Here is a 13640-nt window from a genome sequence, read left to right as displayed (position 1 = left end):
ACAGCAATGGGGAAAGAAACTAAGACATAAGTGAACGGCCGGTGGCCCCGATGAGGAAGCAAACACAAAAGGAAAGGCACAGGTTACATGTGACAAGAGAGGTGAGACTCGGCTCAGTGCTGTGTCTCGGTTCTCGGAGACTCGTAGCCTGTTTTCCTCCAAAAGAGGAGCTGAGTGTCTGAGAAAGCATTTCCAGGAGCTAGAGGAAGGAGGTTCAGCTGTAGTTGAGTCTTGCTTCTGATCTGTGCTGGCTGCTCCTAGCGCGCTCAACATCTCCGTTCTTCTGTTCTGTCTCTGTACAATCAGGCTGGCCGGTGGTCCTTGTGGAATTGCTCACAGCTGTAGAATGCTTGGCATGTTTTGGGTGTTCGGCAGATGTCAGTCAGGATAGAATCGGGAAGCAGAATAGTTATGAGTATAACCATCCCTCCTTAGCTACAGCTATGGTTATTCTCAGTTAATTGTGATCCTAAGAAGTTGGATAAAAGTTGCAGAAATAAATAATATGTTTTAAGTTTGTTGTGTTCTACAGAGAGTAGTGAAACCTTATACCATCTTGCCCTGGTCTATCAGCAATGTGAATCCTCCTGCTTTGCAGAGTATCCAGGCAGTATATGCTGCTAACCCATTTTATAGCCATTTGAAGTATCAGATTGACTGTTGTGGTATTAAAATCCTTGTGTTCAAATAACCCTCAAGTTACTTATTGCCCCAAAGCACAAGAGTAGTAATGCTGGCAACTTTGTTTCAGTATGTCATCATTATTGTTCTATTTTAGTATTGTTAATTCCTGAGTATGTCTAATTTATAAACTAAGTTTTGTAGTCGGTATGTATGCCTAGGAACTAAAAGATAGTATATATAGGGTTTGTTAATATGTTATGTTTCAGGCATCCACTGGAGGTGGTGGAATATACACATACACAGTCACCACAGGTACAAAGGTGACTACTGTATTCTGGAATAAGTAGTTGATTATAAGCACTCGGCTTTGCCCAGTTGTGGGGGAACTGGGGAGGTAAGGTATGGAATGTGTGTTGAAGAATCACAGAGAAGCCACTGACCCTCGTGGGACTTGCTCACTGGGGGCAGTTAGTGAATGTCTAGAGAAGAGTCAACACCAACCCTACACAGTTTCACCTAGCAAGGAAACCTGTTCTGTTTTATGACACTAATATTGTCCTGATATCGAAGACAGGCAAGAACAACCCCAAAGCAGGGCAAGTGCGGGTGAAACAGGGCAAGTGTGGGTGGTAAGGGGAAGTGCAGGTGGCACAGGGCAAGCACAGGTGGCACAGGACAAGAGCAGGTGGCACAGGGCAGGCGCAGGTGGTACAGGACAAGCACAGGTGGCACAGGACAAGTGCAGGTGGCGCAGGGCAGGCGCAGGGCAGGCGGCGCAGGGCAGGCACAGGGCAGGCGCAGGTGGCGCAGGGGAAGCACAGGTGGTCCAGAAGAAGTGTGGGTGGTATTCCTATGAACCTTTAACACATGTTAGAAAACATCCATCACCATATAAAAAGAATTACATACTGTGACCAAATGGTTGATTCTAGTACCCCAAGATGGGTTAAAATTTAAAGAGCAACCAATATAACCCACTATATTAAAGAACTTAAAAAAGAAGAGTCACATGCTCTTATCAATTGCTGTAAAGTGTCTTTCAACAGAATTTAGTACTCATCCATGATTCTTTACAAAGCTCTTAGAAAAAGGAAATTAAAATCTTAACTTCATAAACAGCAGTTATAGAAGCCTGTATAATGCTAACCACAGAGTCCTGAAAGTCTTGGTTGGCATGCTGAGGGGAAAGGGAAGGAAATAAGGAAAGGATGAAGGGAGAGAAGAAATGAAAGAAGAGAAGAAGGAAGAAGAAAGATGGGGAGGGGGATGGGAAATCAGAGAGGGGAGGAAGGAGAAGAAAGATGTGGAAAGGAAGAGGAAAGGAAGGGATTGGAGGGAGGAGAAGGCGGGGAAGGAGGAAGGACACTCAGCACAGGAGTTCTTGGAACTTCCAAACATAATAGTAATAAAACCTCCTAGAATGAGCAAGTTCATCACTGTCATGGAGTACAAGAAAAATATAAACAAAATCAGTTGTCTGTCTATATGATGCCAAGGAAAACTAAAATTAACAACACACTGTCATTTATGATACCCAAAAGCAAGAAATACTTGGCTGCCAGTCGACCAAGGTGTATGCAGGACTTGCTCCCTGAGAGGTACAAGATGCTATGGGAGAACTCAGAGGCACTCTGCGGACAAGATGCACTGGATTGGCGAGACCAGCTAGAGAAGATGCCAGCTCCCCTCCGAGAGGCATGTAAGCTCAAGGTTATTCCCGTCAAAACCCCAGGAAGTCATGGTTGCTTGTTTGTTTGTTGCAAATTCAAGCAACAGTATTTTAAAATGCACATGGAAAGACAAAGAACGACTCTAGTGATGTTGAGGGAGAAGAACGGGGCAAAAGGACATCATGGCACTGGATCTGAAGACTTCCTACAGAGCTGTGGCAGTCAACACCATAGCCGTCGTCACACAGATCGATTTGGAAGAACAGAGAGCCCAGAAACAGACCTTTGTGACTATTTCCAAATGATTTTGACTTGCAGCCAGTGTGACAGAGGTATAAAAGCAGTTCAGTGGAGGAGAGCCAGACTTGCAGCCAGTGTTGCTGGCACAGTTGGGCACCCATAGGCAAACAAAAATACAACTCAGCCCAAGTCCAGCTTGCATAGACAAATGAATTCCAAGTTCATTACAGAGTTCAAATATACATCATAGACCTTGAAAAAGACTTCTTAGAAAAATCTTTTCAGAAGGAAGGCTCTCCAGGATCTACAGCTAGCCAATGATGTCTTAGATAAAGCCAAAAGCATGATTCGTTTTTTAAGTAAAAATTGCTAAATTAGGGCTGGAGAGATGGTTCAGCATTTCTGAGTACTTGCAAGGGACCTGAGTTTGGTTCCTAGCGCCCATGTAACTCTATCTTCTGGAAATCTGACACCCTCTTCTGGCCTCTGCGGGCACTTGCACAAGGGTGACATTCATTCACCTAAACTCACACACATACACATTAATTTTTTAAAAATCTTCAGAAATGCTAAATTGGACTTCAACAAAATCCAGCACTGTTTTACAAAAACTTTTAATGGAACAGTGAACAGACCACCCACAGATTGGAAGAAAATATTTGCAAACCACATATTCAGCAGAGGAGCAGTGCCCAGACTACAGAAGGAATTCTTACAACTCAGCAGCATCGAGGCAGGTCAAGTGGAAAATAGGTAAATAACATGGACAGAAATTCACCCAAGATGGTGTGTAAATGTCAGATAAGCACATAGAAGAAATACGTTCAATGTCATTAGCCGTTCAGAAACTACAGATTAAACCTGTGATGAGCCAGCACGACAAACATGTTAGAATGGATAAAATATGAAATTTGCGGTGATACCAAATTCTGGGAAGAATGCAGAGCAGCCAAATTGGATTTTGCTGGTGGGATTGTAAAGTGATACTGGAGGACTAAAGACAGAAAACCGTGTGATTCAAGATGCATCTCAGTTGACAGTGGGTTACCTCCCCATGAATCCATCCTAAATTGAAGACATAAATCAGCTGGGCGTGGTCACATCTGTTTGCTATCTCAGCACTAAAAGGCTGAGAAGAAATGACTCAGGAGTTCAAGATCATCCTTGGCTACATCGTGAGTTCAAGGCCAGCCTGAGGCTCTATGAAACCTTGTCTTACAAAAAGAATAAAAAACTGAGAAACAGCAGCAGGAAGAAGAGAAAGAAAACAGCATAACATACTTTGAAGATATATTTAGTACAATATTTAGACAATCTTTTTAATACAGCTATCCTTCCTGAGTGTCATACTTAGTACAAAGTATGCTGTAGAGTGTGACTCGCCCTTGTAATTGTATGACTGACAAGGGACTGATTCTCATTACTACTTCCCATCAACACACAACTGTATGAAACTACAGCAATAGTCCAAGAAAAGATCAAAATTCAAAGTTCATATCCACTGAATGTATATTGTTTTTTTGTTGTTGTTGTTGTTTTTTTTTTTTTTTTTGGTTTTTCGAGACAGGGTTTCTCTGTGTAGCTTTGCGCCTTTCCTGGTACTCACTTTGTAGACCAGGCTGGCCTCGAACTCACAGAGATCCGCCTGCCTCTGCCTCCCGAGTGCTGGGATTAAAGGCGTGCGCCACCACCCGCCCGGCCTGTATATTGTTTTTTAAAAAGCTCCATTGTGAGGTTGAAAAATCACAAGTTGAATCACTGTAAGTCAGTGACCACCCATATAAGACCTAGCCTAGCAACTGCATTCTTGGACTTTCACACCAAAGGAATGAAAACTTACACACACACACAAACCTATGCAGGAATACTTGTGGTACTTTCGTTTGTAATAGTCCCAAAGATGTAAATAGTCCAGATACTCTTAAAAAAAATGAATGGTTGGTCGACTTATGTGTATTCACTATGTGGACCACTACTCAGCAATAGCTATGGTTCTAATTACATGATCTTCTTCAACTGGCAAAGTCACTGAAATGCCAAACAGGTTGGTAATAGCCTTGGATCAAGAAGAGAGTTGGGATGGAGGAAGTGGGTATGCCTGTGAAAGGACACTCAGAGATGGGAAGAGAGACAGAGCTATACCTTGACCTTTCTTCACCAATGCCTGCTTCTCAGTTGAAATTCTGTTTCATATCCTTAGAGGAAACTAGGTAAAAGGCATGTTGTGGTTTGAATGAGAAATGTCCTCTGTAGGCTCATGTATTTGAACACTTGCTCTCCAGGTGGTAGCTCTGTTTGGTGAGGTTCTGGTACCTTTAAGGAGGTGCAACCTTGCTGGAGGAAGTGTGTCAGCCTTGGGGTTGCATAGTCTGGCTCCATTTCCAGCTCACTCTCTCCTTCCTGCATGTGGATGGACATGTGACCCCTGATCTTCCTGCTCCAGCACCTTGCTTCCATACCTCTCTGCCATGACTCTTATCCATCTGAAACTGTAAACCCAAAGAAACTATCTTCTATTGATTACTTTTGATTATAAAATTTTATTACAGTAACAGAAAAGTAACTAATACAAAGTAATGGGAGTTTTCTATATTATTATTTTTTTAGTTGCTTGTGGATCCACAGTTATCTCAAAAAAGAAAAATTAAAAAAAAACAACCAAAACAAAGCAAAAGAGTTCAAAGAATCCTATTATTCTCTGGCATTTTCCACGTTTAATTTTTTAATATTTATACTTTTGCTGGTCTTATTCATGGTAGCTTGCTCACTCTATATGTTTTAAATACTCATTCATTCTTTCATCTTTCCTCCATGTCATTTGTACCTCTCAACTGAGCATATAGGAGGGAGAGAAGGAAAGAAGTACCCCAAAGTGGGGTGATGACTGACTAGCTCAGTTAGCCAGGCAGGCTAAGAGGAGCACCCACCATAGAGGTGGTGGTTATCTTCTCATCATAGGTGAGTTCAGGTGTGCCTGACATGAGGCCTTGCTGACATGTTTCAGTGTCTTAGTCAGGACTTCTGTTGCTGTGAAGAGATGCCATGACCCCGGCAACTTTATTCAGAAACATTTAATTGGGGCCAGCTTACAGTTCAGAGGTTAGTCCATTATCTCCATGGAGGGAAGCATGGTGGGAATGATGACATGCAGGCAGACATGGTGCTGGAGAAGGAGCTGTGAGTTCTACATCCAGATTAGCAGTCAGCAGGAAGAGAGAGAGAGACACTGGGCTTGACTTGAGCTTCTGAAACCCCAAAGCCCACCCCAGTGGCACATTTAATCCAACAAAGCCACACCTACTCCAACAAGGCCACACCTCCTAATGGCGTCACTCCCTGTGGGCCATTTTCATTCAAAACACCACATTCAGTTACACAGGTTAATTGTTCAGAGCAAGAACAGGCCACTAAAAATCGCTTATAGTGCTTCTACTGAAGGAAAGATATCATACCAAGGTATAGGAAAACAAGCTCAAGATTGGAGGGATAAGGAATGGGGGTGGGGCATGAGAAGAAATGACTGACAGTAGGGCCAAGTTGCTCAAGGGTACCAGGTAGAAAGTAGGTGAGCCCAGGAAAGCCATCCATACGCTGCAAGAATCGTAATTGCATGTCTTAGACAGCAGGTAATCTCTGTAGGCCTGGACATTATGTTTTAAATGATGGTGGTGAAAGAGAGAGGACATAAGGAGCAGGGAGGGCGGGAGGGAGGGAGGGAGGGAGGGCGGGAGGCAGAGAGAGGCTGGGGTGAGGGAAGGAGAGCTTTTTGGAAGGATTTTTTTTCTAGTTACCTAAAGAGGGGACAGGAAAACGTCTCCTGTGGGTAGAATTTGTGACAAAACAAAATGGTTCAGGCATCATCTACAGCATCAGTACATACCAAAGGCCAGAAGGCGTACTAAACAACGGAATTTAAGCACTGCTCTGCTAGGTCATACGTCAGTCTTCTCTGAATGAACGAAGCTGGGATGGAAGGGATCCACAAGCCAAGACAGACGGGCCTGTCCTGAGCTAGCCCGTGTGTTGGGAGTTGTCCTCAAATTCTCTCCTGAGTCACCACCATGAGGCCTAATTTTGTAGGTGACTGACTGTGATTCAGAGCAGTTTCACAGCCTCTCCAGGACCATTCCTGAGCAATATAGACTCACATGGGTGGAAAGAAACCTTAAAGCTCAAACACTGGAGTCAAAGACAGGGGCGGGCTCTCCAAGAAATGAAGAAAAGGATTTCACTGTCTTCCCTACTTGGGGCCAGGAGGTCCCAATGAGATCTTTTCTCATTACCTCTTGCTTAATTGCTCTGGTCTGAGAGGGATGCTATCCCGTGAAGGAAAGCAATCAGCTTCCTCCATAAAAATCCTCTACAATCAGCACAGGAGTATATAGCTTAGGTGGGATACTGGAGGCCAAGGAGATAATGGAGCTCACAGCCTACTCAGAAGCATAGAATTCAGCTGGCTCAGCAGGGGACAGTCTTCTCTATTTCTAACTACTATAGTCAGAGGCTTTTCCTTCTTCATAGGCATCATCTCCAAATCTTTCCTCAGTGTTTGGATCATCTACTGCATCATGCTTATGGGGAATTAGGGGTTAACCCTTTGCCTGGCCATTCAAGCATTTTGCCCAGGATAGAATTACATAACTTAAAGGGGAAGTAGGCAGAGAACTTCCAGTTTGACAGTATATGCACGTTTTCCCTATAGATGATGCCTAGTAACACTTTGTAAATCAAGAAATTGTTAAATTAATCTTGATTAAGTCTTTCTGCCAGACAGGTGGCCCCTTTGTCCAGACCCAGGAACAACTCTTTATTAAGTTTGAGATTCTAATTTTAATTTTTATTTCTTTTATTTTTGAGATTATAATATAATAACATTATTTTCCCCTTCCCATTCCTCCCTTCAAACCCTCCTATATACCGCTCTTAGCTCCCTTTAAAATTCGTGGCCTCTTTTCTCATTAATTGTTGTTGCATAGAGATGGTAATTTTAATCTCTCAACCTACTTTTCACGTGTTTTAGTAGTCTTTAGCATTAAGCCTTCTATGCAGAAGAAAGACCATTTCAGAGAGTTTCTGCTGCTGTGGGTGGTTTCTGGTGGAGGCAGTCTCCATGATACCCCAGTTGTCTATGCTCTTGTTTTGCATAGTAGTATGGAAGATGATCTCTGCTCACCATATGGGCCTTTTTTTTATACTACAGAAGAAAATGGATGGCTGGCTGCAGGGGTAAATGGATATATAGATGAATTGCATAGATATATGAATTTATGAATGGATGGATAGATGGATGGATGGACAGATGGATAGATGGGTGGGTGGTCAGGAAGAAGAAAAAAACCTTCTTGCATTTGGAAACTTCTCTCTATCTCCAGTTACTTTAATAATTCAATACACTGAGGAAGCTTTCTTTACTTCCAGGGACTTGAAAAGAGAAACCAGGAACTACAATAAAATGCCCCTGTCCCATGACCCTGCCAGGTCTTCAGGAAAATGAACCCCTCAAAAGCGACAAGATATCCTAACAGAGTAGGCAGAAGACTCCTGAGCTGGGAGGAGCTCTCCCACCCAGTGGCCCCATCAGAGGAAAGAGGGGCTGCCTAGTCATCTGTTCTTGTCAGGGGCTGTCTGGGACTTCCGGCCTGGATTCCTGAACTGGAAACACCTGAAAAGCAAGTTGTTCTAGGTAAGTGATGTTTTTTACTTCAAGTTCTTAAAAAAGAAAATGAAGAATTAAAAAAAAAAATCATCAATGCATTGAAGTTAATTAAGAACAGGGCACGCACCATAGGCGGGTAGAGTGCTGGGAGGCGCTAGCTAACCCTGGGTCAAGGATTCGCTACCTGCCACCCCCACATTCTTCCCCCAAATCACACTGATGCCCTCAGCAAAAATAAATTGCTACCAGCTTCTTAACAAATAAATCTTTGAGGAAAAAAAGAGCAATATTGTTTAAAGGGAGGAAGAAAATTACAAGTGTATGTTCTCATGACACAATTTTAAAAGCCGTTTGTAGTTGATTCACAACGCTCAAAGTAGTCAGTTTTCCATTTGAAATTCTAATAAGGCCTTTGAATGGTTTGGAGCTTCTCACAAAGTAAAGGGAAAAGAGTGACTTAGTTGAACTCAGAGGCTGGGCTACCTTCTTTATGGGCATCTGGGTCTGTCTAGTGTCACCTTTATGCCCATGGAATGACCTGGAGCTGATATGGTCAATAAAGTGAATACAGAATAGGAAGAATGACCAGGTATCCATCATGTGTATTCTGTTGTATGTTACTGGAGCAGGGGGGGGGGGTCTTCATTTTGTACCCCCTAATTTGTGTGGTCCTGTGATGTGGTAAAGAATTGGATGAGCTGTCTCTTCTGTCATGCTAAGAAACCTTCCTGTTTCCAAATGCTGTGGTCAGGAAGGCATAGATACTGAGGAGCGTTTGGCCCTTGCAGACCACAGGGACTCTTTCTGTGGACTAAATAGCTCACCTTTGTTGTAGAACAAGAATCTGGCATGAAAGCCAGACCTCAGGTCCTATCAGATTTTATGAGCTTATCCCATCTGTGGTAGACATGGAGCAAAGCTTCAGGAGCCAAAGAAAAGAAAGACGTGTTGCATTTGTAATGACACTTTCCGTTTTTAATTTATGTTTTTTGAGAATTTCGTAAGACCCTAGGATATTTACATCATTTCCACCTCTTCCTTTGCCCTCCAACTCCTCCTGTTGCCCCCTCAAATTCAAGATCTCTTCTTCTTTATTATTGGTGTGGTGTGTGTGTGTGTGTGTGTGCGTGCGTGTAAATAAGCCTGCTGAGACCATTTAGTATTGATCACATGTGTTGTGTTTGTTTTGATGGCTGACCTCTTGGCAGTGGATAACCCATCAGGAGTTTGTCCCTTGAGAAGACTGATCCCCCCCCAGCATCCATTATAGCTCTTCATCTGGGGATGGGTGGCTTGTGAGATTTCCCCCATCCGCACTGACTGCCAACAGGTATTACTTTTCTGGTCTTGTTTAGGCAACAATATTGTTGAGATTTCGTGGGTACAGCCTCCCTGCCATGCATAAGACACTGTCTCGCAGCAGATGTCTGGGTCCTCTGCATCTTACCATTTTTCCATCTTCTCTCCAGTGTTCCCTGCGCCTCAGGTGTGGGGGTTATGCTGTGGATGTATCCATTGGGATTGTGCATCCCACAGTCAGTTATCTGCATTTGACTAGGCGTGGCTTTCTGTAACAGTCTCTGTGCTGCAAAAAGAAGCTTCTTTGATGAGGGGTGAATGACTGCCTTTGCACTTAAAGATTTGGATCTAGAACAAATTCTGTCTTGTGTGTGTATCCTAGCTCCACTTGTAAATCATTTGTGGAAAAGGTAGGCAGCTGGACTGGAGAGAGAGCTCAGTAGCCAACAGTGCATACTGGTCTTACAAGGCCTAGAGTTTGGTTCCCAGCCTCCACGTTGAGCTGGTCACTAAAGCCTACAATTCAGATCTAGGGAATCCAGTGCCTTTTCCTTACCTCTCTAGGTGCCTGCAGGCATGTGTGTATATACTCTCACGTATACAGGTAATTTAAAATAAAATAAAAAAAATAATAGATAGTATTTTCCTGGCATGAAAGTTCTTGATTTTCATAGAATCTGATCTTGGAAAAGATAAATCAAGGCCCAGGTTAATTTTCTCTAGCAGTTATTTTTAAGTGTCCAATGCCTAGTGGTCTGGATTTTCCAATATTGTATAAATGATGAGAAAGTCTTGACTATCTGCAGAGATTTGTGGCTGAACGGATAAGATGTAGCTCATACAAATGAGATCCATACTTTCTGTTGGGTTTCTAGTTTCCTCCTGTCTCTTTGCCATGAACAGCTGGGTTTTTGTTTATCTGTTTGTTGTTTGTTTGTTGGCTTACTTGCTTGGTTTTGGTGAAGAGAGTCTTCTAACTAGAAAGGAAATAGTTGTTAGGCACACTCAGAGTGTGTTGAATGATAAACAGAAGGAGAAGAAATCGAAACAAGTGTGAACAATTCTTTGGAGAAGTCTGAATGATAGAAGAAGAAGAAGGAGGAGGAGGAGGAGGAGGAGGAGGAGGAGGAGGTGGAGGAAGAGAAAGGGGCGTATTTGGTGCTAACTAACCCGAGTAAAATTTCCAGAGAAAACACTGGACTTGGTGGGCCTGGTGATCCAATGACTCTGTTAGAGAAGTCAAAGAAGTGTATTTAATAAATGAGGCCCTCATGAGGTTTGTAATCTTTGGGGATTGACATCAGCTTCAACATTCCTGCTTGCTTAATTAAGTCTGCTGATGGTGAAATGATGGTGAAAAGAGCCCACAAAATTCCCACCATCCTTGACAGAGTTTCAAGAAGATCATACTTGTGTCTAGCTTTTCTCTTCAGAACGAGAAGAGGTTGGTAGTGTATTGAAAGCAAGATCATGGGATATACTACAGCATTTGAGAATGATCCAGTTCTCTACAACTGCCTTACAAAGCACCCATAATGCGATGGTACAAATGGCAATATGGTGAGGTGTCCTTGAGTTCTGTGGGTGGAAACTGTAGGTACAGAGCAGTTGGGGGGATCATCTCTGTTCTTGATGTCTGGTACTTCTCTGGGGGACTCAAGATGGTGTGGACACATAGACAGTGCAGTTCTGTCTGCAGACTTCTCCACATGGGGTCTGTGCCTGACAGTTTCATATATCCACAATGGCTCTCTAGCTTCCATACCTAGCACTTTGGCTGGGATGGCTTACCTAGTGTGAATAGTGAATAGTGGACCTTCTAACCTAACAACTAGAACTAGCCAGAGCACATATTATAAGGTGAGGGGAGAAGAGCCTTCTAGGCCCCTTAAAATATGGACCCAGGTTGACACAAGATCACTTCCATCATGTACTATTGGTCAAAGTAGTCATGGGCTGTCTTACTTTCAAGGGAATGGATCAGTATCCTAACCCCACACTAGGGGACAAGGTACAGAAAGAAGCAGGTGATAGCCTCTTTGTAAACAAGCAACCCTTTGGAGTTCATGTCCAGAGGACCAAGTACCAACCCAATAAATCAGCTATTCTGTAAGCAGACATTTATTCTGCCAATTACAAGTAGACAAAATAAATAATAGATATTGTGTGTTTTAAGTACACTTTGACACGAAACACTCATGCAAATACACACATAGACACTCTCTCTCTCTCTCTCTCTCTCTCTCTCTCTCTCTCTCTCTCTCTCTGTCAGAGGTATATGGTAAATCCAGCTAAAGGAAAGAATTATCCAGCAAGGTGAACAGAAGTGACCGTATAGGCAGATTGTTAAGCCACATGTTGAAGAATTGAGTCAGAAGAGTGAATATTTAGTGTGTTAGTAGAAATGGTAACCCTTGGCCAGGCATAGTAGTACAGGCCTATAATCCCAGTTACTCTGAAGATTACAAGTTCAAAGTCATCCTGTGTCACTTAGTAAGACCCTATTTCAAAGTAAGATTTAACAAAAACATCTGGAGATGTGATTCTGTTAAAAGTTCTTTCGTAGCGTGGGGGAGGACCTATGTTCTATTCGAGGCACTGAGGGACAAAGAATAGATTACTGTCGCTTGGAAGGCATTAGCTGGAGACAGTGTCAGTGCAGAATGAAAGGCCCCTGTCCTCGGGCTCACTCCATCGGAAACCCTGGAGTTCCTTCTCAGAACATGAGCCCCTCCCTTAAAGTAAATGGAACAAATGAAAGATCCCTGTGCTCTGGAGCTCCATGGCATCGAGAAGAGTAGCTGCTTTGCTTGGCTGGTGTGTGGAAGAGGTTCCTCTATGGCAGAACCTCCTGGTTAATGGAGAAGAGATTCCCGCCTCTTGTCTTGAACGGCTGCTGCTTCATGAGACAATGCCTGTCACCACAGCAGGCTGCGAACTTGCCAGAACTACCTGCCATGTCTTGCATGTATCAGATTTCCAAGGTGCTTCCTAGAGACGGTGCATTATATTTTTAATGTGATTTAAAAATTTGAAAATGGTGATTTTATATACAGATGTTGATGAAAGATGTGTTTTAAAGAAGTAAATTAAAATCTCATTAATATTTCAGCGAGAGTATTTTGTGCTTATCTGTTTCATCTCTATTTTTGACCTATGGCTTAGAGTTCGCAGCACGAAGAAGATGGTAAAATCTGCTCACCATAAAATGTTAATTATAACTAAATTACAGCACAAGCGTTCAATCAGCCACATTAATTCGACATAAAGTGAATTATTGTAGCAGAAAATTTTGAAATGTGACTGAATTTTGTAATCTTCTGTCTCCTTTTTTTTAAAAATGCCTCTCACACTAAACCTGATTCCCATGTGTTTATCCCAGAACCCCAGAGTCCTTTGTGGAATGGCAAGCTCACTCACCTGACTCTGTTTTGAAAGATAAATTCCCTGTGCAGGCCTCACCTCTCTGGATGGCTCTGAGTTGGACTTAGCTGTCTTTGCTCTGTGGCAACGTAAAGGAAAACTTTGATATTTTGTAAACAGTTAAGTTCTTACAGTAAAGGGTTTGGGCTTGTGCTGTGGAACAGTTCTCTCCAAAAAATATGACCCAAGTGCATACATGTGTTAATAATATGCGTTAATAATCACAGTTATTGTTAGAACTGTGGTTGGGGGACTATAGAAATGGTTCAGCCATTAGAGACTAGGCTCACAACCAAAACTTCAACAACTGTGACTCGTCTCCTAAATCTATGTCTGGTGGAAAGTTACAAATTTGAACATTAATGCTTTCATAGCCTAAACCAAACATATGTCCCTTCTGGCATTATCTCAGTCAACAGAGAAGTACTTAAGCGTAATAACAACAGAAGGCAGTATTTAAAAAAAAAAAAAAGTTTAGTAAATGCTGAAAACATCCAGGGTGTAGGTAGTGCATTCTGTCAGCCCCGTTAATTGTATTTTACTAGCAAAACTCCTGATGTTCCTTCCCTTGAATGAGAGAACGTACCCCCATGAATTTAGTGTGTCATTAGAAATGGGATGTTGCTTCATGCTAATGGGATATTTAATGCAGTGATAGATGCCATTAGGTACTAATGGATACAGGGGCCAGGAGGGGCCGCAAATTTTGCAAAATACCAGGGAGCAAA

The 13640-nt window shown here is 42.7% G+C and overlaps 1 long non-coding RNA gene across 2 annotated transcripts in view; it reads left to right on the top strand.

The window, feature by feature from the left end:
* The window catches only part of LOC128104462 (uncharacterized), a 732114-nt gene that overhangs the window by 372114 nt on the left and 346360 nt on the right, over positions 1–13640 (top strand). For both annotated transcript variants that reach the window (XR_008216011.1, XR_008216010.1), the window contains exon 3: positions 7953–8217. This is a non-coding gene — a long non-coding RNA (uncharacterized LOC128104462). The remainder of the gene's footprint in view (positions 1–7952; positions 8218–13640) is intronic.

This window comes from Peromyscus californicus, unplaced genomic scaffold, assembly GCF_007827085.1.
Source record: "Peromyscus californicus insignis strain IS unplaced genomic scaffold, ASM782708v3 Scaffold_8__1_contigs__length_139910024, whole genome shotgun sequence".
Taxonomy (NCBI): Eukaryota; Metazoa; Chordata; class Mammalia; order Rodentia; family Cricetidae; genus Peromyscus; species Peromyscus californicus.
Note: the sequence above shows the minus strand (reverse complement) of the source record. Positions and strands in the feature narration are given on the sequence as shown.